The sequence below is a fragment of the Lithobates pipiens genome, unplaced genomic scaffold (assembly GCF_037356315.1).
Source record: "Lithobates pipiens isolate NorthernLeopardFrog02 unplaced genomic scaffold, aLitPip1_a1.2 Scaffold_25, whole genome shotgun sequence".
NCBI lineage: Eukaryota > Metazoa > Chordata > Amphibia > Anura > Ranidae > Lithobates > Lithobates pipiens.
The window spans coordinates 221337067-221362155 of record NW_027507787.1 but is presented as its reverse complement, the minus strand read 5'-3'; the positions used below and the strand labels follow the sequence as shown (position 1 = coordinate 221362155).

At 43.5% G+C, this 25089-nt stretch overlaps 1 protein-coding gene across 1 annotated transcript in view; it reads right to left on the bottom strand.

Moving 5' to 3' along the window:
• The window catches only part of CHST15 (carbohydrate sulfotransferase 15), a 124915-nt gene extending 100337 nt beyond the window's left edge, over positions 1 to 24578 (bottom strand). The window contains exon 1 of the mRNA XM_077455572.1: positions 24427 to 24578. The gene's annotated coding sequence lies outside the window, so the exon portion shown is untranslated. The remainder of the gene's footprint in view (positions 1 to 24426) is intronic.
• Between the last annotated feature and the right edge of the window lie 511 nt (positions 24579 to 25089).

Below are 25089 nucleotides of genomic sequence, written 5' to 3'. Positions count from 1 at the left end.
TTTTATAATCCTATAGTGTATACTACGAATAAAAATTTGCCCCGTGTCGCTAAAGTGTTTAGGTTTTGCTTGAAGAAAAGGTGGCAACTCTACTGCCATGTTGTATCTGCACAGCACAGATCTGAATGCAATCATCTCCAAAAAAAAAAAAAAAAGCCTGCCAATAATATTTGAGAATAGACAATACTCAGGTCCCCCATTCAGAATACAAAACTGATCCAGATCAGCACAGAGTAGTCAGGCAATACTTTCTATTCACTGTCACCATCAAAAGCACCATCAATCGGGACCAGTATGAGTGATTAATCTCTTCCATAGACTTGAATGAAATAAGGAGATTACGAGGCTGTTGAGTGATTTTCCCCATTTTAGGTTTATCCCCACAAAATTAATCTCCAGAGAATAATCTCTTAACAAGTGACTCTCAGGATAGCATGAACTAGTAAATGATTTCTTTAGGCCGTTTTTAGGAGATGATGTTAAGACTCTGAAAAATGACATGTATAGCCCTATCATAAGGGGGCTCATTCAAAGCACCATGAATGAGTAACAAAATTGTATTCAATAAGTATGCTCCCCCTATCCCTAGATTCCCATGCACAGGGAGGCGTGGGTATTTACACCAAGTTCTTGCTGACAGAACGTTGCCAACAAAATCCTGCGTAAACATTTGCAAGTGGTGCATCTCAACCCATACAGACCTACACATGCTTATGTCTGCATTTGCCAAATTGAATATGGGCAGCTTGTACAGGCTACACTTTGGTTATATTTCCCCTAGCCAATAAATGAGCCACTCACTAGGCAGTGGCAGCTGCAGAATTCCGTTCATTCTGGTTCTGGTCATTCTGCGCCACCACCATAGTTGCCAACATTGTAAAAAAAAAAAATTCAGGACACTTTTTTGGCAGTAGGAGGAGTTGTATTATAATTAGGGGGCGGAGCATGCGGTTATAGGCGAGGCATATAAAACGTGAAAATGGGTGTGGTTCATGTTTAATAGTGGGCGTGGCTTACATGGGGCATGGCTCAAAGGAGTGTGGTTAGAGTGAGATGAATGCGGGGGGGAGAGGGAAAGGAGAGACAGCAGCCCCCGATCCTACACCACAATAGCAATATGTGTTTGCCAGAGTTTGACAATCAGCAGATAAAGATACTCCAAATACCTGGTGTTAGCGCTTCAATCATCCTGACACCATGATTGCTATGGTGTCAGGATGATTGAAGCGCATTATTTCTTTTATTACATTGTAATATGAAATGAAATCATTCAACTCACCATAACGCAGAATCAGTGGGAGCCATGAGCGCGTCACTAGCCACGTTGCCTGCCACCAGACGCCATCAGGTGTCCCAAGCGGAGTCTGTCCTTACATCAGGTGCCCTATCAGAGGTACCTTCCTCACATCTGTGTCCATCAGCAGAGCCCCTCCTTACATCTGGTGCCCCTCTGACATCCAGACTGGCCCCCCCACATCTCCAGACCGGCCCCCACATCAACAGACTGGCCCCGACAGCCGCAGACTGGCCCCCACACCCGCAGACTGGCCCCGACATACTCACTGCACGAAATTCCCCCGACAGGACATTACATCTCCTGGCCTCCAAGCGGCAGCCATCGTTGCCGCGCTGACTTTGAACTGTGGCGCCGCCCACTGCTCTTCACACACACTGGCAGCGGGGGTGGGCGGCGCCACAGGTTCTTTATTGAAGGCCAGCTTCTGGTCTTCTTAAAAACGGCAGCCGGCGGAAACATTGTCTCCGCCGGCCGTGGACCTCTAGCGGCTGGCGGCAAAAAACGGGAAATTCAATTTCCCGGGACAAACCGAATTTCCCAGGACATTTCCCGGGACAAATGTCCTAATCCCAGGAATATCCTGGGAAATTCGGGACAGTTGGCAACTATGCACCACCATTGACTAGTGAAAGACTCATGGCAGGACTGTGTTAATGAATGGGCACCCCTGGGTACTGCCCAGGGGCCCCAGGTGCATGGGGGCCCCATGATAATCTTGCATTAAATCATACTTGCCAACTGTTCCGGATTTGCTGGGACAGTCACGCTTTTTACTAAGCTGTCCCGGGATGGCTGTGTCCTGGGAAGTGTCCCAGAACCTGTACTGTGTCCTTCTGCCTCCCCTATACTGTGTTCTTTGTGCTGATTAGTCTTTGATTTATGACATGTTTTCTTATTGTTTAAAGTGGTTGTATAGTCCACAACCAGGTATATAATAAGGCTTACCTGTTGGTAAAAAAAATATCTCCTAAACCTGTACAGTTTAGGACATATTCCCCTGGCAATGCGCTACTGACTGCAGCAAAGGGGATTCTCAGCTGGAAGCCCAGCAGACGCCGGACCCTGGCGGAAAGAAATCTCCCGCGAGCAAGCGTGGGTGTGACGATGTCGCTGCTCTGGCCACTCGCAGCGCCAGGGCCGCGATATCCGGAAGACATGCCGAAGGAACATGTCAGCTTCCTCGGCGTGTATCGGGCGAGATGTCGAGGGCCTCATTCTAAGGTAAGTATTTCATAAAGAGCTAGTATGCGGTGCATACTAGCTCATTATGCCTTTTCCCTTGCAGGTCTGAAAAAAAAAAACACATATCAGCGGGTTTACTACCGCATTAAAATCGATTTTATTGAAAGAACTAATAAATACATGCTTAATTCTATTAATACTTTAATTCCTGAGAGTTGGTGCGTAAATTGGGGGAAGCTGATAGGGGGCCCCAGAGTACTATTTTGACCAGGGGCCCATGATGCTATTATAACGGCACTGACTCATTGAGGTCATTCAGAATCACAGGTGAAATGTAACTATCAATGTGTAGGCTAGCGGTGCAGCCATAGAATGACCTCAGCCTTAAGTCATTCATTGCTGAAAGTTGAGGTCATTCTGTGGCTGCAGATGCGCCGCTGCCTACACATTGTTTATGTATACATCTTCCCCTGGTCCTGAATTTGCTAGGCAGTGCAGCAATAGCCCATGTCAATGTACACAATATGCATGTAAAATGTTTGCACAAACTTTTAAATACATAAAATGTGATCAAAATCGGGACATTGACATAGCATGTATGAACTGAAACACCCCTGTGCGAATCATCTGTTACGTACCATATAGCAGGACCATACAAAAGTGTCATTTTATCATTTCCCCATTACTTAAACTTCCAGGCCCTTAAAAGCAAAGCAAATGTTAGTTTTTCTGTTCAAGGCTACTCCTGATCCACATGTAGCGGTGCCCCGTAGGGTTGCTGCGTGTAGTAGTTCCACACATCACCCTGCTAGGCCAGGCATTTACGTCAGACACACATTGCCAGGCAATGAACAGTCCTTTACCTTGTTTTTGTTGTTTTTATTTAGGGGATTTAACTTGGATGGGAAAAAAAGGTACATGGGATGCCCAGATAAATGATTTTGATGAATTGAACAATCGTTTTGAATCTATAATGACAGTCTCTAAAGCTCTCCATACTCCTCCAGCACATCAATTGCGTAAACTCTGCTTTCTCTACTGCGCAATCATAGTTTCCTGATACAGCTAGCACGTGTTTAGGCCCTACTCTGAATAAGTCCTAACAGTTGAAAAGCATCCAATAGCAATATGAAGAATACTTCTTGTGCTAGCTGCAAAGCTTGGTGGACTACTGGTCCCAGACAGTTCTGTGCAAATTCTGCCAACCCTCCTGGCTGCAGCAACTTGACGTCAACACCAGTGACATCACAGCCTCTCCTTCTGGCTTCACATCCACTTATGGCATGTCTCTCCCAGATTTCTCCACTGTGCCTCTCACTCACCGACCCCAGAATGGGTCCCTCCTAGTAACTTGCCCGGCAATGTTCCCTGCTGGCCTCTTCCTGCTCCTGTTCTGGACACCTCTCTATGACCGTGTAGGGAGAGGTTCCTTCCCAGCTCCCGACCCGAGTTCACCCCCCCCCCAGAAAGGGGGTTCCCTCATGGGCCACGACAACCTAACGCTCCATCACTAGTTCTTCCATCCAACAACTCCTCCCACAACAGGCTGACCATGAGTATAATATATATATATATATATATATATATATATATATATATATATATATATATATATATATATATCAGGGCTGTTACTGATTAAAATGTTTGTGTTCGATTAATCATTATTTTTTTAATCGATTATTTAACAAATTTTCGATTAATTATAACGCACATACAAATCCAACTACTGTTAGCTGATCTCCTTGCATTGCAACTCTGCATTAGTCAGTGGTAAATGTGGTATACACTATATACAATCACCAGACACTAGATAATTTCCACAATCCATGACTTAACTTCACAGTCCACACAAATACATTTTAAATTCAAACTGTAGCACTGACGTAAGTTATTTTTATTTTTTTAAAAGTAGCGTGACAATCCCACTACCTCCTGTCTAACTAATCACTCTCACCTTATGGCATGGACCCCTGTGCAAACAGGTGGTCATGCAAGTGGGTATCAAAAGGGTTAAACTTCTCTCACATCTCCTTAGATCTCAGCAAGGACGCCAGGTCATGGGTAGAAAGAAAAGATCTAAGTGCTCAACGGTTAAGTATAAGATTAAATTTTTGTGTTCAAACACAAACTACTTACATAAAGATGATAAAAACACAGCATGTAAAGCCGACAATCGTGTTAGTTCTGTAGGGCAGCAGCGGTGATGTCATGCGTAGCTCCTCTCCCATATGCGTTACGTTTAATCAGAACTTCAATGTCACCATACTCCTCCCCCCTTCCCTTCGTTAGCAGACAGAGGCAATTGGGGAAGGGGGGAGGAGTCCAATGTCCGTGACGTCACCGGATCTCCGACGGAACTCCCTGAAGACCCGGAAGCCAGCGGAGAGGTGAGAACCGATCAAAAGAATTTTGATTGAACAAAAAAATGTATCGATTAATCAAGGAATTAATCTTTAATTTCCACAGCCCTAATATATCTATCTATCTATCTATCTATCTATCTATCTATATATGTAGCGGCCATAACCCGTTGCAGGGCGGCCTTGACTTAATGGGCTTACCAGTTACCTTCTTGTGGCCTGCTCTTCCACGTCTAGAGGTTCCCAGGGTTGATACCCAACGACCTGAACACTGACACAGATGAAGTCCTCTTTAAAAGGTTTTATTTTGCATCAAGAACCTTCAAATAACACAGTCTCTTAGGGAACAGAGGGCACAGGTGAAGAACTCAGGCACCTTGAACTGCAGGTCTAGCAAAGTCTCTATTTCCACCCAGAGAGTAGCCACTCACAGCTGGGTACTTCAAGGCTGAACAGATCTCTAGCCAGAGATCATGGCAGTCAGCACGTTGATTCAAACTTGATCAATCAACTAAGGGTGAACAGGAACCTTTTTTCGCCATACCTGGAACGTTTCCCGTCTCCTCAATGGTACTGGAAAAGTGTGAATTTGCCAATGTCCTTCCCAACTCAGTAACCAGGCACTTCTCAGGATGCCACTTGCCGGCCCTCCGCCGAAGAGTCCTCCCCCGGTCACTTCCACAAGCTGTGGTGTCCCTACAAGCGGAGAGCACACCCGGACACCTTGAATCCTCCCTCAGTTACTGCGCCTCGGACCAACAGGTTCTGAGACTCGGGAACAGACGTATCCCCACCCCAGACCAGACAGGTCTATCAGGGGCCATTAACAGGAACATGTTGCGGGATGTCGAACACCCCGTGACCGGGACCCCTCACGGGCTACCCCGGTCCTGGAACCAGAACAGACCACACGGGTCTCACGAACACCTCTTCCTGAACACGTGACCCACACCGTTTAAGTACCCCCTTCCCAGACTCCTCAGCGGGCCCCGGCACTCCCACTGATTGGCTCCGAGAAGGCCAATACCCAAACATCCAACCAGACCTGGTTCTGGCCTGTCATGTGCACCTCACCGTCCACATGACCAGGCAGAACTTCTAAACACAGCCTGGCCAGACTGGTGTTAAGGCCTACCTACATAATCAACCTTCAGAACTATATATATATATATATACAGTGGGGACGGAAAGTATTCAGACCCCCTTACATTTTTCACTCTGTTATATTGCAGCCATTTCCTAAAATCATTTAAGTTAATTTTTTTTCCTCATTAATGTACACCCAGCACCCCATATTGACAGGAAAACACAGAATTGTTGACATTTTTGCAGATTTATTAAAAAGAAAAACTGAAATATCACATGATCCTAAGTATTCAGACCCTTTGCTGTGACACTCATATTTAACTCAGGTACTGTCCATTTCTTCTAATCATCCTTGAGATGGTTCTACACCTTCATTGGAGTCCAGCTGTGTTTGATTATACTGATTAGACTTGATTAGGGAAGCCACACACCTGCCTATATAAGACCTTCCAGCTCACAGTGTCAGAGCAAAGGAGAATCATAAGGTCAAAGAAACTACCTGAAGAGCTCAGAGACAGAATTGTGGCAAGGCACAGATCTGGCCAAGGTTACAAAAAAATTCTGCTGCACTTAATGTTCCTAAGAGCACAGTGGCCTCCATAATCCTTAAATGGAAGACGTTTGGGATGACCAGAACCCTTCCTAGAGCTGGCCGTCTGGCCAAACTGGGCTATTGGGGGAGAAGAGCCTTGGTGAGAGAGATAAAGAGGAACCCAAAGATCACTGTGTCTGAGCTCCAGAGATGCAGTCGGGAGATGGGAGAAAGTTGTAGAAAGTCAACCATCACTGCAGCCCTCCACCAGTCGGGGCTTTATGGCAGAGTGGCCTGACAGGAGCCTCTCCTCAGTGCAAGACACATGAAAGCCTGCATGGAGTTTGCTAAAAAAAACACCTGAAGGACTCCAAGGTGGTGAGAAATAAGATTCTCTGGTCTGATGAGACCAAGATAGAACTTTTTGGCCTTAATTCTAAGCAGTATGTGTGGAGAAAACCTGGCACTGCTCATCACCTGTCCAATACAGTCCCAACAGTGAAGCATGGTGGTGGCAGCATCAGCTGCAGGGACAGGACGACTGGTTGCAATCGAGGAAAAGATGAAAGCGGCCAAGTTCAGGGTTATCCTGGACGAAAACCTTCTCCAGAGTGCTCAGGACCTCAGACTGGGCCGAAGGTTTACCTTCCAACAAAACAATGACCCTAAGCACACAGCTAAAATAACGAAGGAGTGACTTCACAACAACTCCATGACTGTTCTTGAATGGCCCAGCCAAAGCCCTGACTTACACCCAATTGAGCATCTCTGGAGAGACCTAAAATGGCTGTCCACCAACGTTTACCATCCAACCTGACAGAACTGGAGAGGATCTGCAAGGAGGAATGGCAGAGGATCCCCAAATCCAGGTGTGAAAAACTTGTTGCATCTTTCTCAAAAAGACTCATGGCTGTATTCGATCAAAGCGGGGCTTCTACTAAATACTGAGTAAAGGGTCTGAATACTTAGGACCATGTGATATTTCAGTTTTTCTTTTTTTTTTATAAATCTGCAAGAATGTCAACAATTCTGTGTTTTTCTGTCAATATGGGGTGCTGTGTGTACATTAATGAGGAAAAAAATGAAATTAAATGATTTTAGCAAATGGCTGCAATATAACAAAGAGTGAAAAATGTAAGGGGGGTCTGAATCTTTTCCGCCCCACTGTGTGTGTGTGTGTGTGGGTGTGTGTGTGTGTGTGTGTGTGTGTGTGTGTGTAATATATATATATATATATCTTGCCATTAGGGATTGGTCAGGGATCCCAGATACACTCCATGCCACTCCCTCCCTCTGCCCTGACTCTTTTCCAGAACCCTCTAGAACAGTGTTTCTCAACTCCAGTACTCAAGGCGCCCTAACTGGTCATGTTTTTAGGATTTCCCTCAGATATAACAGCGTTGGTAATTACTAAGGCAGTGAAACTGATCAAATCACCTGTGAAAAATAAATGGGGAGCCTGAAAACATGACCTGTTGGGGCGCCTTGAGGACTGGAGTTGAGAAACTGCTCTAGAAACAGAGGACGCCGTAGAGATGAAGTACATGTCAGTCACCTGCTGCTATACTCAAAACCACTCCCAGCCCCCAAATCAAAACAAACAGGCCTAGCTCACAGCTAGGCCTGCCTAAATTTACCTGCACTGGCCGTAACAAAAACACAACTACTCTAGCAACCTACCCACCTAAGGTAAAGAGTGCTACACACACACACAATATGGCTGAGTATGTTAGAAACCAGGGATGGAATAGTCAGCTAACAATGGAACCCTTACTGAATGACTTGGTGCAAGCTGATGTAGTAGATATTATGGGTAAGAACATAAAGGATTTCAGAGACCTGGTACTATGATCACCTGACCACAGGGTAATATTGTTTATTGGTGGTGGTTGTTAAGTTTACAGCGTAATAATTTTAAAGCAATATCCTCATTTTTAATTTGTAGAGATTTCTTAAAGAACAGGATACATAGTTACCGTAGTCTGTTTGAAAAAAGACACAAGTCCATTTAGTTCAACCAATAAAAAGGGGGAAAAAATTGAATCTTATATACACAATCCTATATCCACAGTTGATCCAGAGGAAGGCAAAACATCCCAGCAAAGTATGACCTAATTTGCTCCAGCTGGGGAAAAAATTCCTTTCTGATTCCATGAGAGGCAATCGGATATTCCCTGGATACACTTACCCTATAAATGTTAGTGTCCAGTTACAGTATATTACGTACAGAATCCTTTTTTGAAGCAATCTACTGAGCTGGACAGAACCAGCTCTTGAGGGAGTCTATTCTACATTTTTCACAGCTCTTACTGTTACTGTGAAGAAACCTTTCCGTATTTGGAGATTAAATCTCTTTTCCTCCAGATGTAAAGAGTGCACCCTTGTCATCTGTGATGACCTTAAAGAGGAAGTAAGGTTTTCCTGTTTAATGGTACCGGTAAGCTTATAATAAAGCTCACCTGTAGGTGCTGTAAATATCTCCTAAACTTGCACCGTTTAGGAGCTATTTACTATATACTCTACCGCCGACGTCATCGGTGCATGCGCTCTGAAGGAATGACCGATCGTGCCGTTTCTTTGGGGCCCTGTGCCGTATATGGTGGCTCCCGCATGCATGTGCAGAAGTGATGTCGTTGCGGCTCCGGCCAATCACAGCACCGGACCCCACGAACCCAGAAGAAACACCGGGGGAAGATGGCAGCCATCTCAACGGTGTGTTGGTGCCACTGCAGGGCTTCGTTCTAAGTTAAGTATTTCATAATAAGCTAGTATGCAATGCATACTAGCTCATTGTGCCTTTGTCTTACAGATTTTTTTCTTTAGGATTTACAACCTCTTTAACCACTTCAATACCAGGCACTTTCATCCCCTTCCTGCCCAGGCAAATTTTCAGCTTTCAGTACTGTCGCACTTTGAATGACAATTGCATGCTCATGCAACACTGTACCAAAACAGAAATTTTATAATTTTATTCCCACAAATAGAGCTTTGTGGTATTTGATCACCTGTGGGGTTTCTATTTTTTGCTAAACAAACGAAAAAAATGACAAGATTTTGAAAAAAAAAAAAGTTTTTCTTCTGGAGAGTTGGCACTGATACGGTGGCAATGATATGTAGAATTGATGGGCACCAATAGACGGCACTGATGAGCACTGGCGGGGGGCCCTCTCCCGGTCCATCAGGGTCCTGCAGTTTGAGAACCAGTGGCTGTGGAAGAAGGTGGACAAACTCAGGTGCTAGATGGAACTATAGAAGTACTGAGATGGGTGGTAGGATTGAACAGGGATGGACAGATTAGGTACCTCAGCCATACACTGCTCACTGTGTCCAGCAATGCAGCTCAGGTCAGTTCAATGAGTGGGCAACAAACATCACAGGGGGGTAGAGACAGGGCCAGTGCTAGACTAGTTTACACAATTCTATACTGTATATAAGTATAATAAGTATAGAAAGTATATAGAAAATGCAAAAGGCAATCCCCGTATCTCCAGAAGCTTTCAATCTCCTCTGCTCTTTCCAAATGCAGGGAAATCCTGATCAGGCAAAGCTCCAACACTTACTGGTAGTTTTAAAGCTGGCCCACTCCTTTCTGCCTTTCATTACAAGTGCAGAAGGACACCTTCAATATATGCCCAGTCATACATTTTTCTAAATATATCCTACTCGTACTCCCATTCTATTCTTAGTCCACCATGGACCTTTAGCTTAGGACACCAAATGACATGGTATCCTTTGGATGTCTCTATTTGTGACTTGGTATCGATACTGAATAAGGGACCATGGCACTTTTATAATGTACTCCTGTGTTCTTTCATACTCTGATTTGCAGTGGATGTAGGATGCTACGTATGACGTCACTGTGTTGTAATTTTCTTAAAACAAAATTCTTGTAAAAAGGAAAGTGCATAAGGGGACAATTAGAACAGACCAGTAGTATTTAGGAGGTGCAAGAGATTGAAAGCTACTACAGGCATGTGCACGTATCTCAGGATGCCAACTCTGGAACCTGTACCTTAAAAATCAAGTCAGATAAGGCAAATTTCAGATATCTATCCTAACCAGTTCCCTTTAGGGCAGTATTTCTCAACCTTATTTCAGTCAAGGCGCCCTCCAAAATTATAAACAGTCTTGAGGCACCCTCCAAAAATTATAAACAGTCTTGAGGCACCCTCCAAAATTATAAACAGTCTTGAGGCACCCTTCACAATTATAAACAGTCTTGAGGCACCCTCCAAAAATTATAAACAGTCTTGAGGCACCCTCCAAAATTATAAACAGTCTTGAGGCACCCTTCACAATTATAAACAGTCTTGAGGCACTCTCCAAAATTATAAACAGTCTTGAGGCACCCTTCACAATTATAAACAGTCTTGAGGCACTCTCCAAAATTATAAACAGTCTTGAGGCACCCTTCACAATTATAAACAGTCTTGAGGCACTCTTCACAATTATAAACAGTCTTGAGGCACTCTCCAAAATTATAAACAGTCTTGAGGCACTCTCCAAAATTATAAACAGTCTTGAGGCACCCTTCACAATTATAAACAGTCTTGAGGCACTCTTCACAATTATAAACAGTCTTGAGGCACTCTTCAAAATTATAAACAGTCTTGAGGCACCCTTCACAATTATAAACAGTCTTGAGGCACTCTCCAAAATTATAAACAGTCTTGAGGCACCCTTCACAATTATAAACAGTCTTGAGGCACTCTTCACAATTATAAACAGTCTTGAGGCACTCTTCAAAATTATAAACAGTCTTGAGGCACTCTTCAAAATTATAAACAGTCTTGAGGCACCCTCCAAAAATTATAAACAGTCTTGAGGCACCCTCCAAAATTATGAACAGTCTTGAGGCACACTTCAAAATTATGAACAGTCTTGAGACACTCTCCAAAATTATAAACAGTCTTGAGGCACACTTCAAAATTATAAACAGTCTTGAGGCACCCTCCAAAATTATGAACAGTCTTGAGGCACACTTCAAAATTATGAACAGTCTTGAGACACTCTCCAAAATTATAAACAGTCTTGAGGCACCCTTCAAAATTATAAACAGTCTTGAGGCACCCTCCAAAATTATAAACAGCCTTGAGGCACCCTCCAAAATTATAAACAGCCTTGAGGCACTCTTCAAAATTATAAACAGTCTTGAGGCACTCTTCAAAATTATAAACAGCCTTGAGGCACCCTCCAAAATTATAAACAGCCTTGAGGCACTCTTCAAAATTATAAACAGTCTTGAGGCACTCTTCAAAATTATAAACAGTCTTGAGGCACCCTCCAAAAATTATAAACAGTCTTGAGGCACCCTCCAAAATTATGAACAGTCTTGAGGCACACTTCAAAATTATGAACAGTCTTGAGACACTCTCCAAAATTATAAACAGTCTTGAGGCACTCTCCAAAATTATAAACAGTCTTGAGGCACTCTCCAAAATTATAAACAGTCTTGAGGCACTCTCCAAAATTATAAACAGTCTTGAGGCACCCTCCAAAATTATAAACAGCCTTGAGGCACTCTCCAAAATTATAAACAGTCTTGAGGCACTCTCCAAAATTATAAACAGTCTTGAGGCACCCTCCAAAAATTATAAACAGTCTTGAGGCACCCTCCAAAATTATGAACAGTCTTGAGGCACACTTCAAAATTATGAACAGTCTTGAGACACTCTCCAAAATTATAAACAGTCTTGAGGCACTCTCCAAAATTATAAACAGTCTTGAGGCACTCTCCAAAATTATAAACAGTCTTGAGGCACTCTCCAAAATTATAAACAGTCTTGAGGCACTCTCCAAAATTATAAACAGTCTTGAGGCACTCTCCAAAATTATAAACAGTCTTGAGGCACTCTCCAAAATTATAAACAGCCTTGAGGCACCCTCCAAAATTATAAACCCTCTTGAGGCACCCTCCAAAATTATAAACCCTCTTGATGTACCCTTTAAAATTATGGAGAGTCTTGAATGTAAAAACAATTCTAATAGTTTTAGATCATGCAACTACATCCACACGTGTAGGACCCAACATTAGATGTGATTTTTTTTTCCTCCAAAGCAAATACACTTTTGAATATTGGTACTGTACTCCCTCAATTTTTCTCCATCACTTAGCTAATGAGACCCGAAAGCTAGTGGAGAGAGACGGGGAGGGTCAAACAAGAATGAAATGCAGGTAACTGACCTCCTCCTTATCAACTGATGATGTCATTGATCATTAGGAGGTTGGCAGGTAAAATGTCGTAATGGTGCACAATGAAAACCTGTGGCTTTGTGTAACTATAAGAAAGGCTTTATCCACCCGCTGACTTTTTGGCAAATTTTAGGCATTTTGTCAAGGCGCCCCGGAAGAAACCTCAAGGCACCTTGGTTGAAAAAGCCTGCTTTAGGTTACCAAATAGCATTTCAGTCATAGCATATCAGTCACCCATTTCAACGTTTCACAACCGGTGACTATAGGTCCTATCAATACATGCCAAGTGGATCAGTCATCTACACAGGTCAGCCACCAATGATGCCCCTCTCCCCCACACACACATATGGATAAACCTGAATGCTCAGTGAAGGGCCTTACAATGGGCATGCAAACAAAGACCACAAATGATTGACACAAATCCCATTACCTAGACTAATGTTGGGTGGAAAAAGTGTAGACAACTCAGGAAGAGTTCAACTAGGCATCCAGAAGCAAAGACCCAACTAAAGAAAATTAGGCCACAAAAAAGAGAAGACTTTTTTTGGCAGTGTCCATAGCACTTGCTATAAACCTTTTGAACCTGTTGATTGTCTCCATAAATATTAATATTATAAGTTGAGACTCTCAGTTTGGCATTTCTCCAACACGGCTGCTCCGGTCAGCTGTGAAAGTATATATAATCTTCTAAACAGACCCCTGAAGATTTATAGGGCACCAAAGATTTGTAGTAATCCTATTACAATCATTGACTGTCTCAGTGTATTTGGTAACGGCAGACCACGCAGAGGTTAGCTCAGGAGAGGGGATATACCTCTGCATGGATTGGCACTGTCAAGGCGGCGGGTGGTGGAAAAAATCTGTGCTCATCATACAATAAGATAAACGCAGGATATAGAGAGCCTATTGAGTGCATGTGAACTCAGGAATGGGATGCTGAAATAAACATTGCCAACAAGGTCTAAAGGAAAGAGTTCAGAGTCACTGGGGTAACAAGAGCAGTCTGTGAGTAATTGTATGTTTGCATAGGAAACCGTTACGAAGGAAAAAAAATCAGGAGCAATGTGCACAAATAATGGCAAGGTTCACCAAGACCTGTGACATCTTGCAAGTACTTGTCATTGTTCTATTTAAAGGGGCATTCCGGCCAGGAAGTCAGCAGCTACAAACACTGTAGCCGCTGACTTTTAATAAGGACACTTACCTGTCCAGCGAGCCTGCGATGTCGCCCACCCCCCCCCCCCCCCAGGTAGATCCATCAATCAGATCGGCTGTCGGCGCCGCCATCTTAACGAAGGGAAACAGGCAGTGGAGCCTTGCAGCTTCACTGCCCGTTTCCTACTGCGCATCCATGAGTCGCACGGCACTTTGTGAACAGCCCCGTTGATTTCTGAGACACACACATGTCCCAGAAGGCAACGGGGCAGCTCGCCAAAGAGGAGGAAGCGCCGCGGAATAGGAAGAAGCAGATTAGGAAGACTGCCTAGCAACAGGGGTTTCTGGTAAAATGTTTTTTTTTATTTTTATTTTTTAAGAATATTAATTCTACTTTTTATTTTAGGGTGGCCCTCGTATTTAACCTACAAAAGAAAAAAAAAGTGTCTGTTTAAAGTGGTAAAATGGTGATTACAAGCAGAAGCAAAAAATTATAATTTAAAGCAGTATTTAACCCAAAAGCAAACATTTATGATACTGTAGCTCATCATTTCGTAGATGCGGTGGCTGCATTTCTTTTCTTTTTCACGCTTTCTTTCTTCTATTTTCATCTGTCTGTTTTTCAAAATAACAAGCTGTTCTGCAGGTGTATCAGTTTACAGGGATGAGACAAAATATTTACCACCGACAAGGGTGCTTACAACGGTCAGCTTTTATTTATTCTAAAAAGGGACAAAAACAGTTTGCTGTAACTGCTTATAAAAGTATTAGATGGAGTCTGTCTTCAATTTGTTAGTGTATTTAAATGCTAGAATATTTAACACTACAAACCTCCCCCCCCCCCCCGACTGACAATGCTGCTCTGTTGTGCCCCCCTATGCTCATTGATCTGGGGGGGGGGCACTCTAATACAGGAGATGTGTTACTGGCCAGATCACCAGGTGAAAACAGAGAGGAAAAAGCTTAGACCTCTTTCACACTGGGGTGCTTTTCAGGCATTTTAGCGGTAAAAATAGCGCCTGTAAAGCACCTCTCATGCCTCCCCAGTGTGAAAGCCTGAGTGCTTTCACACTGGGGCGGTGCGCTTGCAGGACGGGAAAAAAAAAGTCCTGCAAGCAGCCTCTTGGCAGCGCTGCCGAAGTGCCTGCAAAGCGATTCGGCAGCGCCACTACACGGGCGCTTTTTACCCCTTTCATCGGCCACTAGTGGCTGCACTGAAGTCTTCTGCTGAAAATGCATGAAAATAAAAATTGTAAAAATAGAAAAAGCTCACTGTAATTTTTAAGTAGTGTCCTCGGTTGGTAAGGCCTGCAGCAGGTATTTGCAATAAGATACACATGCCGACCCTAAAGGGGTGAACTGAATCCAAGAGCTCCAGAGAATGGAGGGTATTTATATACTAGCTCAGGGGTCTCCAGACTAAGGCTGGATTCACACCTATGCAGTTTTAGTGCTTTTTGCATTTTGTAGATTTGCACTACAGTCCATTTAACATTGTTTCCTATGGAACACGATTTGGGGTGCAAATCTGCAAAATGCACAAAAAATGCCTAGGTGTGAATCCTAAGGGCCAGTTTACTGTCCTACATTAGAATTAGGTTGAGGAATAGTGCACCCATCATTGGTGTCAGTGGGATGAAAAGTGCCCCATTGTTGATGTCAGTGATGGAATTATGCCCCATTGTTAATGTCGGTGGATAGAATAGTGTCTCGTATCTGCGGCAGAAATAGTGCCCCAAGGGTTGGATAAAGGCAAACAAGGGGCCACAGTTTGGCGACCACTGTACTAGAATATTGCCGTGTACACACAAGCGGAATGTCCGACAGAAAAAGTCAGACGGGAGCTTTTCATCGTATATTCCGATCATGTGTATGCCCCATCTGACTTTCTGAAATTGTGACGGACCTAGAAATGGAACATGTTCTAAATATTTCTGACAGGAACCAATTCCTATTGGGAAAACCGCTCGTCTGTAAGCTGTTCCGACGGACCAAAAACGACGCATGCTTGCAAACAAGTACGAGACGGAAGCTATTGGCTACTGGCTATTGAACTTCCTTTTTCTAGTCCCGTCGTACGTGTTGTACGTCACCGCGTTCTAGACGGTCGGACTTTGGTGTGATCGTGTGTAGGCAAGACAGTTTGAGCGGAATTCCGTTGGAAAAACCTTCAGCCTTTATTCTGACGGGAAAACCGGTCATGTGTACAGGGCATAAGAGAAGAGTGCACTAAAGAGGGAATAGAACTGGGATCTCATGCATAAAAATGGTACATTTATTATATATAAAAAAGTTCAGGATTGGAAAAAACAAAACTAAAAAAAAAACATCCATACTCCCCTAAGTCAATGGTACATTTGTCCCCTGCAACCTATACACTGAGTGATCAAAGACCACTGATCGCTCAGTTCTCAGTCTTCAGTGTATAGAGAGTGATGAACATCAGTCATCGGCTCTCTGCTCTGCCCCACTAAGTCTCCCAGAGTGCTGGGCCGTGGAGGGGGTGGGAGCAGCGCACGGAGAGGCCACGCCCGTTGCCGCTCAGGCATCTTGGTGGATCTCGACATTATTATTAAAGGTACTTGTATAGCGCCGTCAATTTAAGCAGCGCTTTACATATACAGTGTACATTCATCGGTCCCTACCCTCAAGGAGCTTACAATCTAAGGTCCCTAACTCAAATTCATATACTAGGGCCAATTTAGACAGAAGCCAATTAACCTACCAACATGCCTTTGGAGTGGGGGAGGAAACCGGAGTACCCGGAGGAAACCCACGCAGGTACAGAAAATGCAAGTGCTACCCACTACACCACTGTGCCGCCCAAAGTCAAGTCTCACCAAAGCCTGGACCGGCTGAGTGATGTCAGCTGACAATGGACTTTAATGTCTAACGATCAGCTACTGTTTAACCACTTGCCGACCATTATATAGCCAAAAGACAGTTGTCCAGTTCTGGGAGGGTGTCTATTGAGATCATCTCAGAACCCCACCCCCCTGCATGACCCCTTTAGCCACAGCTGATCACAGATCGAGGTAAAGGGCCAATCACAGCTGCTCTTTACCATGTGAAGAAGGAAGGGGGAAGCGCCACCTAAGTGCAGTATCACACGGAGGTTTTATTAATACAACGGTTAAAAACGCTTACAATAGGTAAGGTAAAATGAGCTTGTGGTGTAATGGCTTGTCCGCCAGGATGTCCTGGGTCCTTACTCCTGCATGGTCTGGCGGGTTCAGATCCCTGGGAAGCAGTGAGGATGGAAGAAAGTTCAAAATATCAGTCGTTTTCAAGCTCCAAACAATCACAGGAGGAGAAGAGTTTGTTTGCAGAGCTGGCTCAACTCTGAGAAAAGCAGCCCCCCAAGTGTATCACATACCAGTGCCCACACATCAGAGGCTGGTATTACCATCCAGCAGCTATTGCTGCACATCTTGCCAGAACTACTGTTCAGCATATACTCCATGCGCCAGATTCTATGACTTTTTATCTTTACCATGTGATCAGCTGTATCCAGTTACAGCTGATCCCATGTAAACAAATGCCATTTCCTTTCCTCAGCGCTGTTACTGTGTGAGGAAAGGAAAGCCGATAGGTGCAGCCTCATTAGTGCCCATCGGTGCAGCCTCATCAGTGCCCATTGGTGAAGAAGAAAATTAACTTTTTGCAAAATTGTATAACAGACATGAAGAAAAAAAAATTTTTTCTTCATTTATTTAACAAAAAAAAACAACTGAGTGGTAATTAAAGAGGGAGTCCACCTAAAAAAAAAAAATATTAAAAGCCAGCAGCTAATAAATGGACACTCACCTGTCCCAGGGTCCAGCGATGTCGGCAGCCGAAGCCGAGCGATCGCAGCCATTCTCGGTGAGGGAAACAGGAAGTGAAGCATTGCAGCTTCACTTCTCAGTTCCCTAGTGCGCATGCGCGAGTCGCGCTGTGCGTTGCAAGTGGTCCCCGTTATCACCTGGGACCTGTGTGTTTCCCAGGAGACAGCGAAGGTACTGCGGGAAGGGGTGTGACTATTCCCAGAAGTGGGTGCAAATACCAGTATTATACAGGTATCTGTACCCCCCTCCCCCCTGAAAGGTGCCAATTGTGGAACCGGAGGGGGGGGGGGATCAAATGAGCGGAAGTTCCACTTTTCAGTGGAACTCCGCTTTAAATATCACCAAAAGAAAGCTCTATCTATCGAAAACAAATGATACAAATTTCATATGGTTAAAAGTGCTGCATGGCTGCGCAATTGTCATTGGTGGTGTGTCGCGCATTGCGGTGATTGGTGGTGCTGTGTGTCAGTCTGACACGCCGCTACACCGATCTCAGTAAAGAGACTCTGATGGAGGATCTTTACCACGTGATCAGCTGTGTCCAATCACGGCTGAACACGATGTAAACAGGAAGAGCCGTTGATCGGCTTTTCCTCACTCGCGTCTGACAGATGCAAGTAGAGGAGAGCCGATCGGCTGCTCTCCTGACGGGGGGGGGGGTCTGTGCTGATTATCAGCACAACCCTCCCCCCTCGGATGCCCACCCAGGACTACCAGGTATCCCACCCTAGACCACCAGGGAAATTCCAATCAGTGCCTAGGCAACTGCCAATCAGTGCCCATACCCAATGCCTGCCAGTGCCATCAGTGATGCCAAACAATGCCATCATCAGTGCACAGCAGTGCCAACTATCAGTGCCACCCATAAGTACCCATAAGTGCAGCCTTTCAGAGCCCATCAGTATCACCCATCAGTGCCCATCAGTGCCGACTATCAGTGCCACCTACCAGTGCCCGTCGTCAGTGCCCATCAGTGCCACCTTAATGTTAATGGTGCCACCTTATCAGTGCCCATCAGTGAAGGAGAAAACTTACTTATTTACAAATTTTTATAACAGGAACAAAAGAAAAACTATTTTTTTTTCAAAATTTTAGGTATTTTTTTATTTGTTTAGCAAAAAATAAAAAACGCAGAGGTGGTCAAATACCACCAAAAGAAAGCTCTATTTGTGGGAGTAAAATGATAAAAATTCTGTTTGGGTACAGTTTAGTATGACCGCACAATTTTCATTTAAACAGCGACAGCGCTGAAAGCTGAAAATTGGATTGGGCAGGAAGAGGGTGCAAGTGCCCGGTATTGAGGTGGTTAAAATTGGCCTGTTCAGGAAGGGGGTGAAAGTGCCCTATAGGCACGTGGTTAAGCGAGAGGGGTGAACCAGTCAAATTTCCATACATGTATACCCAACTTAATTAATAGTCAAATATTGTTACATAAGGGTGGAGAGACAAATCTGCAGTCCTGTGTAAGCTCTGACAAGAACAACATAGAGCTTATGTAAAGCTTCTGTTCTTCAGCGGGTCAGAGGAGGAGCCTCTGCAGGACAGAGATGACAGTTGCTCTTTAAAAATCCTAATTTAAATCGTCATTTAAAACCAACTTGATTTAAATCAAATCCCCCCCCCCCCCGATAGCAGCCGTTCCAACCAATGTGACTCAAGTCGCAGCAACTTTTAAAAAAAGGTTTCTGCACTACTTTGACTTCATTGCAACTTAGATTCCCAATGTCACATGAAAATAGCAAGCAAGTCACACTGGAAATCGCATGACAATGGGGTGGCAGCAGTGTGAACTGAGGCTTATGCCCCATACACACGATCCGATTTTCCGCCAACAAATGTTGGATGTGACCTTGTTGGTGGAAAGTCCGACCACGTGTACGCTCCATCGAACATTTGTTGTCGGACTTTCCGCCAACAAATGTTGACTAGCAGGTTCTCAAATTTTCCGCCAACAAATTTTTGTTCTCGGACTTTCCAATCGTGTGTACACAAGTCCGACGCACAAAAGTCCACGCGTGCTCAGAAGCAGAAGCGGTCGGTCTTGTAAACTAAGGTTCGTAATGGAGAATTAACATTTGTGACACGGCAAATTATGAAATCTCCAAATGCAGCGCACAATTCTCTTCTTCTTTAATGGGATAATAATGAAGCTGCTTTGCTGGTGATACTGATGGAGTTATTGCAAACACATTTTCAAAGGCTTTTTTTTTCAAGTGATATCAAGAATAATAATAATAATAATAGTGCAAAATAAAAAATGCAAAAAGAAAAGCGCGAATCAACACTCACTAAACTTCTACTAGCACGAAATTAGCAGGAGCCCAAAAGGTGGCGCTAAAGAGCTGAAAAACCAAGCAGTACGCCACTATGTTCGCAATTGTTGGCCAACATTTGTGTGACCGTGTGTATGCGAGACAAGTTGGAGCCAACGCCCAAAATTCCACAGTTTTGTTGTCGGAAAGTCCGATCGTGTGTGCGAGACATTACTCTAGCCAAAATGAAAAAAATAAAATGTTGCCTATACTCCTACTTTAAGCATGCCTCCTCTGTAGAGCGGAGCAGTGGGGACATCTTATAAGGGATAAAAGGGAGCACGTGATTGGCAGCTCCAGATTACAGAACCGTCCACCAGTCTATTCTCCAATGTATGCCCATCCTAGGCAATACCATATAATAACAATCTACCCTCTCCGGCACTGTAAGGGTTAACCCACGCCGTGCGGTCTTATTGGTATTCTCTCACAGTGCCATCTGGAGAAAATGGATATTACACTCCCGTATTACCGTTTCCTCCTATCAGAGACAGAACCGATCGAATTGTATTAGCAGCCCTTGTCTGCCTATCTCCATTATTTCTCTATTACTCCGGCACAAGACCGGGGCTGTATATTGATAAATCAGATGACCAGCTGTGTGTTAGACGAGTGATAATAAGTGGAGACATTTATCCCTCTCATCTAGGAGTCCCCTTAATAAGTGGACTTAAAGGGGACCTTCACCCCCAAAAACTAAATTGTGTGCATCTGGCTCCAGCCCCCTCCCTCCCCCACAATTGGAGAAAATTCTACCTTTCATGCCTTGATGGCGCTCAATCCACGCCTGCACAGATCTGGTGAAAGACCATGCCAGGCCTTTAGTACCCAGCAGAGACCTTCAGCCCATCCGTGTACGTGTGGGTGCGTCTATGAGAACACGATAGGGAGATACAGGACTTTGGGGGTTATTTACTAAAGGCAAATCCACTTTGCGCTACAAGTGCAAACTACAAAGTGCACTTGGAATTGCGGTCGCTGTAGATGCGAGGAGGACATGCAAGGAAAATAAAAAAACAGCATTTTAGCTTGGTTAGGAAGTAGTTCTGGACAGCCGCACTCCAAAAAAATTGCCTTTTATTCAAAAAACAAAAGCAAAAGTACATGCCACAGCAGAACAGAAGAGCTGACGCGTTTCACACCACAAACAGTGCTTAATCATAGCTATGATTAAGCACTGTTTGTAGTGTGAAACGCGTCAGCTCTTCTGTTCTGCTGTGGCATGTACTTTTGTTTTTTGAATAAAAGGCAATTTTTTCGGAGTGCGGCTGTCCACATCTGCTTTCTATCTATTGCTATATGCATTTCCAGCCCCTGTGACTTCTAAACTGTTGAAGAGCTTTACTATCGGTTTACCTTCCTGGAGCGGTGATACCTCCCCTTTCCTAGCATTTTAGCTTGCACATGATTGGATAATAAAATCAGCAGAGCTTCCCCTCGTTTCAGATCTACCCCTTAGATCTACAGCGACTGCACTTCCAAGTGCACTTTCAGTGCAATTTCAAGCGCACTTTGCACTTCTAGTGCAAAGTGTATTTGCCTTTCGTAAATAACCCCCCTATTGATTGAAATCCACTTTCCCGTGTGCGCCATATCGATGGAATGGGTTCACGACTTTAAATCTATCATTCTTATTGGGAGAGATTGATCGTAAAAAATATAAAAAAATGATAATTTATTGAAGTGTATATGACCACCATAAATTAATAGCGTTGAACAAGAATAGTAATATTATTGATCATTTCTGATCGATCAAATCACTATGGGGGTTATTTACTAAAGGCAAATCCACTTTGTACTGAAAGTACACTTGGAAGTAAAGTCGCTGTAGATCCGAAGGGGACATGCAAGGAAAATAAAAAACAGCATTTTAGCTTGGACATGATTGGATGATAAAATCAGCAGAGCTTCCCCTCATTTCAGATCTACCCCTTAGATTTAGAGCGACTGCACTTCCAAGTGCATTTGCAGTGCAAAGTGCATTTACCTTTTGTAAATAACCCCCTATTGGGTGTGTCAAACAACTGATTGTAATACAGATCAATCATAAGATTGTATAACCGATTATTCAGTGTTTTAACTGATAATAAATTGCTGGTAACTAAATCGATCGCACATTGATAGATTTATGGCCATCGTAAAAGGGATTGTACAATCCGATTGCAATGGGTGTGGTAAGCATAAATCGGCCTTAGCAAATATGTGTTTGCCTGTGAAATAGGGACCTTAGAGTGTAAGCTCTTTGGAGTCAGGGACTGATTTGGAAGCAGAGTATGAAAAGCTTGGTGTAAAGTGGCGTTGCTATAGGCTGAGTGCGACCCCCATGTAGGGCTCCGGCATGTGGACAGATCTAGTTACTATGACATCACAATGCGATGGACAGCCAGACAGTGTCAAGCAAAAATATCCTTGATGCCCGTTATGGGACCACAAGTCCCAGCATTCATCATTTGGCAGTGAAAGTCTTCCCTCCCAGTGGAGTTCTATTGGAGCTCATAGCATGCTAAAGAGAACAGACACAACACACGGCACTTTCACCAACATTTTTCAATCATTTCCAGAGATACTTTCCAGGCAAAGCACAATTCCAGCTCAGAGGACGGACATCCCTACAGATCCACATACATCATACATGTTACATTGCAACACGCAGACAGCCTCACGTTTTACAATCAGTAGCAGGCTGTAAATACTGATTGTCACGTGCAGAAAATGTCAGTGTATGAAGGTGCAGCTCCCGTTATTCACAACCAGGGAACCCACAGCATACATTTCCAGGAACAACGCTTCCGAAACCGCCACTTCAATCAAATACAGTGCAGTAAAATGCAGCAACCAATGTACCATGCGTGTCATCCAAATGAGCGATTCCTTAGCATGATCAGTGTGTATCATCATGTAATTATTGTATGACACCAGTGTATCGTCATGCAACTATTATATGACCCCATTGTGTCGTCATGTAACTATTGTATGACCATAGTGTATCATCATGTAACTATTGTATGACCACAGTGTATCGTCATGTAACTATTGTATGACCATAGTGTATCATCATGTAACTATTGTATGACCCCAGTGTTTCTTCATGTAACTATTGTATGATCCCAGCGTATCGTCACGTAACTATTGTATGATCCCAGTGTATCGTCATGTAACTATTGTATGACCCCAGTGTATCGTCATGTAACTATTGTATGACTCCAGTGTATCATCATGTAATTATTGTATGATCCCAGAGTATCATCATGTAATTATTGTATGATCCCAGTGTATCATCATGTAACTATTGGATGAGCATAGTGTATTATCATGTAACTATTGTATGATTAGTGTGTCATCATGTTACTATTGTATGACCACAGGGTATCATCATGTAACTATTGTATGATGCCAATGTATCATCATGTAACTATTGTATGATCCCAGTGTATCATCATGTAACTATTGTATGATGCCAATGTATCATCATGTAACTATTGTATGAGCACAGTGTATCATCATGTAATTATTGGATGATTCCAGTGTATCGTCATGTAATTATTGTATGATCCCAGTGTATCATCATGTAACTATTGGATGAGCATAGTGTATTATCATGTAACTATTGTATGATTAGTGTGTCATCATGTTACTATTGTATGACCACAGGGTATCATCATGTAACTATTGTATGATGCCAATGTATCATCATGTAACTATTGTATGATCCCAGTGTATCATCATGTAACTATTGTATGATGCCAATGTATCATCATGTAACTATTGTATGAGCACAGTGTATCATCATGTAATTATTGGATGATCCCAGTGTATCGTCATGTAACTATTGTATGATCCCAGTGTATCATCATGTAACTATTGTATGACCCCAGTGTATCATCATGTAACTATTGTATGACCCCAGTGTATCCTCATGTAACTATTGTATGATCCCAGTGTATCGTCATGTAACTATTGTATGATGCCAATGTATCATCATGTAACTATTGTATGAGCACAGTAACTATTGTATGATGCCAGTGTATCATCATGTAACTATTTAATGACCACAGGGTATCATCATGTTACTATTGAATAGGCACAGTAACTATTGTATGATCTCAGTGTATTATCATGTAACTATTATATGATCCCAGAGTTTCATCATGTAACTATTGAATGACAGTGTATCATGTAACTATTGTATGTTCCCAGTCTGTCATCATGTAACTACTGTATGATCCCACAGTATCATCATGTAACTATTGTATGAGCACAGTGTATCATCATGTAACTACTGTATGTTCCCAGCAACTATTGTATGACCCCAGTGTATCATCATGTAACTATTCATATTAAAATAACAGAAAACCCATCAGCAATCTAGAACCCCTCTTGCAATCTTGCCCCCTGCATGTGAGTGATCATGCCAACTGACACTGCAATGAAGAATTGAAGTTGTGAATGATGAGTGTCATGCAGAGACACACAAGTTACCTGTTCATGGACTCCATGCCTTCCCAGTCTATGTCCCTGTGCAGCCTGGGACTGGCAGATGACTGTGGAGCGCCCAGCCAGGCAGCATCTCTGGGAGGATCCTCTATCTGCCTGTCTACAGGAGAGATGCCTGGGCTGCTAGCAAAAGAGACTCGCAGGCCACGCCCCCAAACGTCAGCCAAACCCGGCCCACCGAACTACAATTACCGTATTGTATGAAGTAGAAGCGCCTAGATGAGGACCAGTGATGCTACTCTAGGAATTCAGCAGCAGTTTAGTCCTGAAATGGAAAGAAATGTGCAGAAAAAGTAAATATTTTTTAAAACAACATCCCGAGTGTTGCTAAAAATAAACAAATCAATAAATATTGGAGGAAAACAACAATAATACATTTGCTCTGACAGGTTTTGTATTGTTAAAGAGGGATTCCACTGGAAACAAAAATATTAAAAGCCAGCAGCTATAAATACTACAGCTGCTGACTTTTAATAAATGGACACTCACCTGTCCCGGGGTCCAGCGATGTCGGCAGCTGAGGCTGATCTATTGCTCGGCTCTCGGCTGCTGCCGCCGCCATTCTAGGTGAGGGAATCAGGAAGTGAAGCGTGGCGGCTTCACTTCCTGGTTCCCTACTGCGCATGCACGAGTCGCGCAGCGCAATGG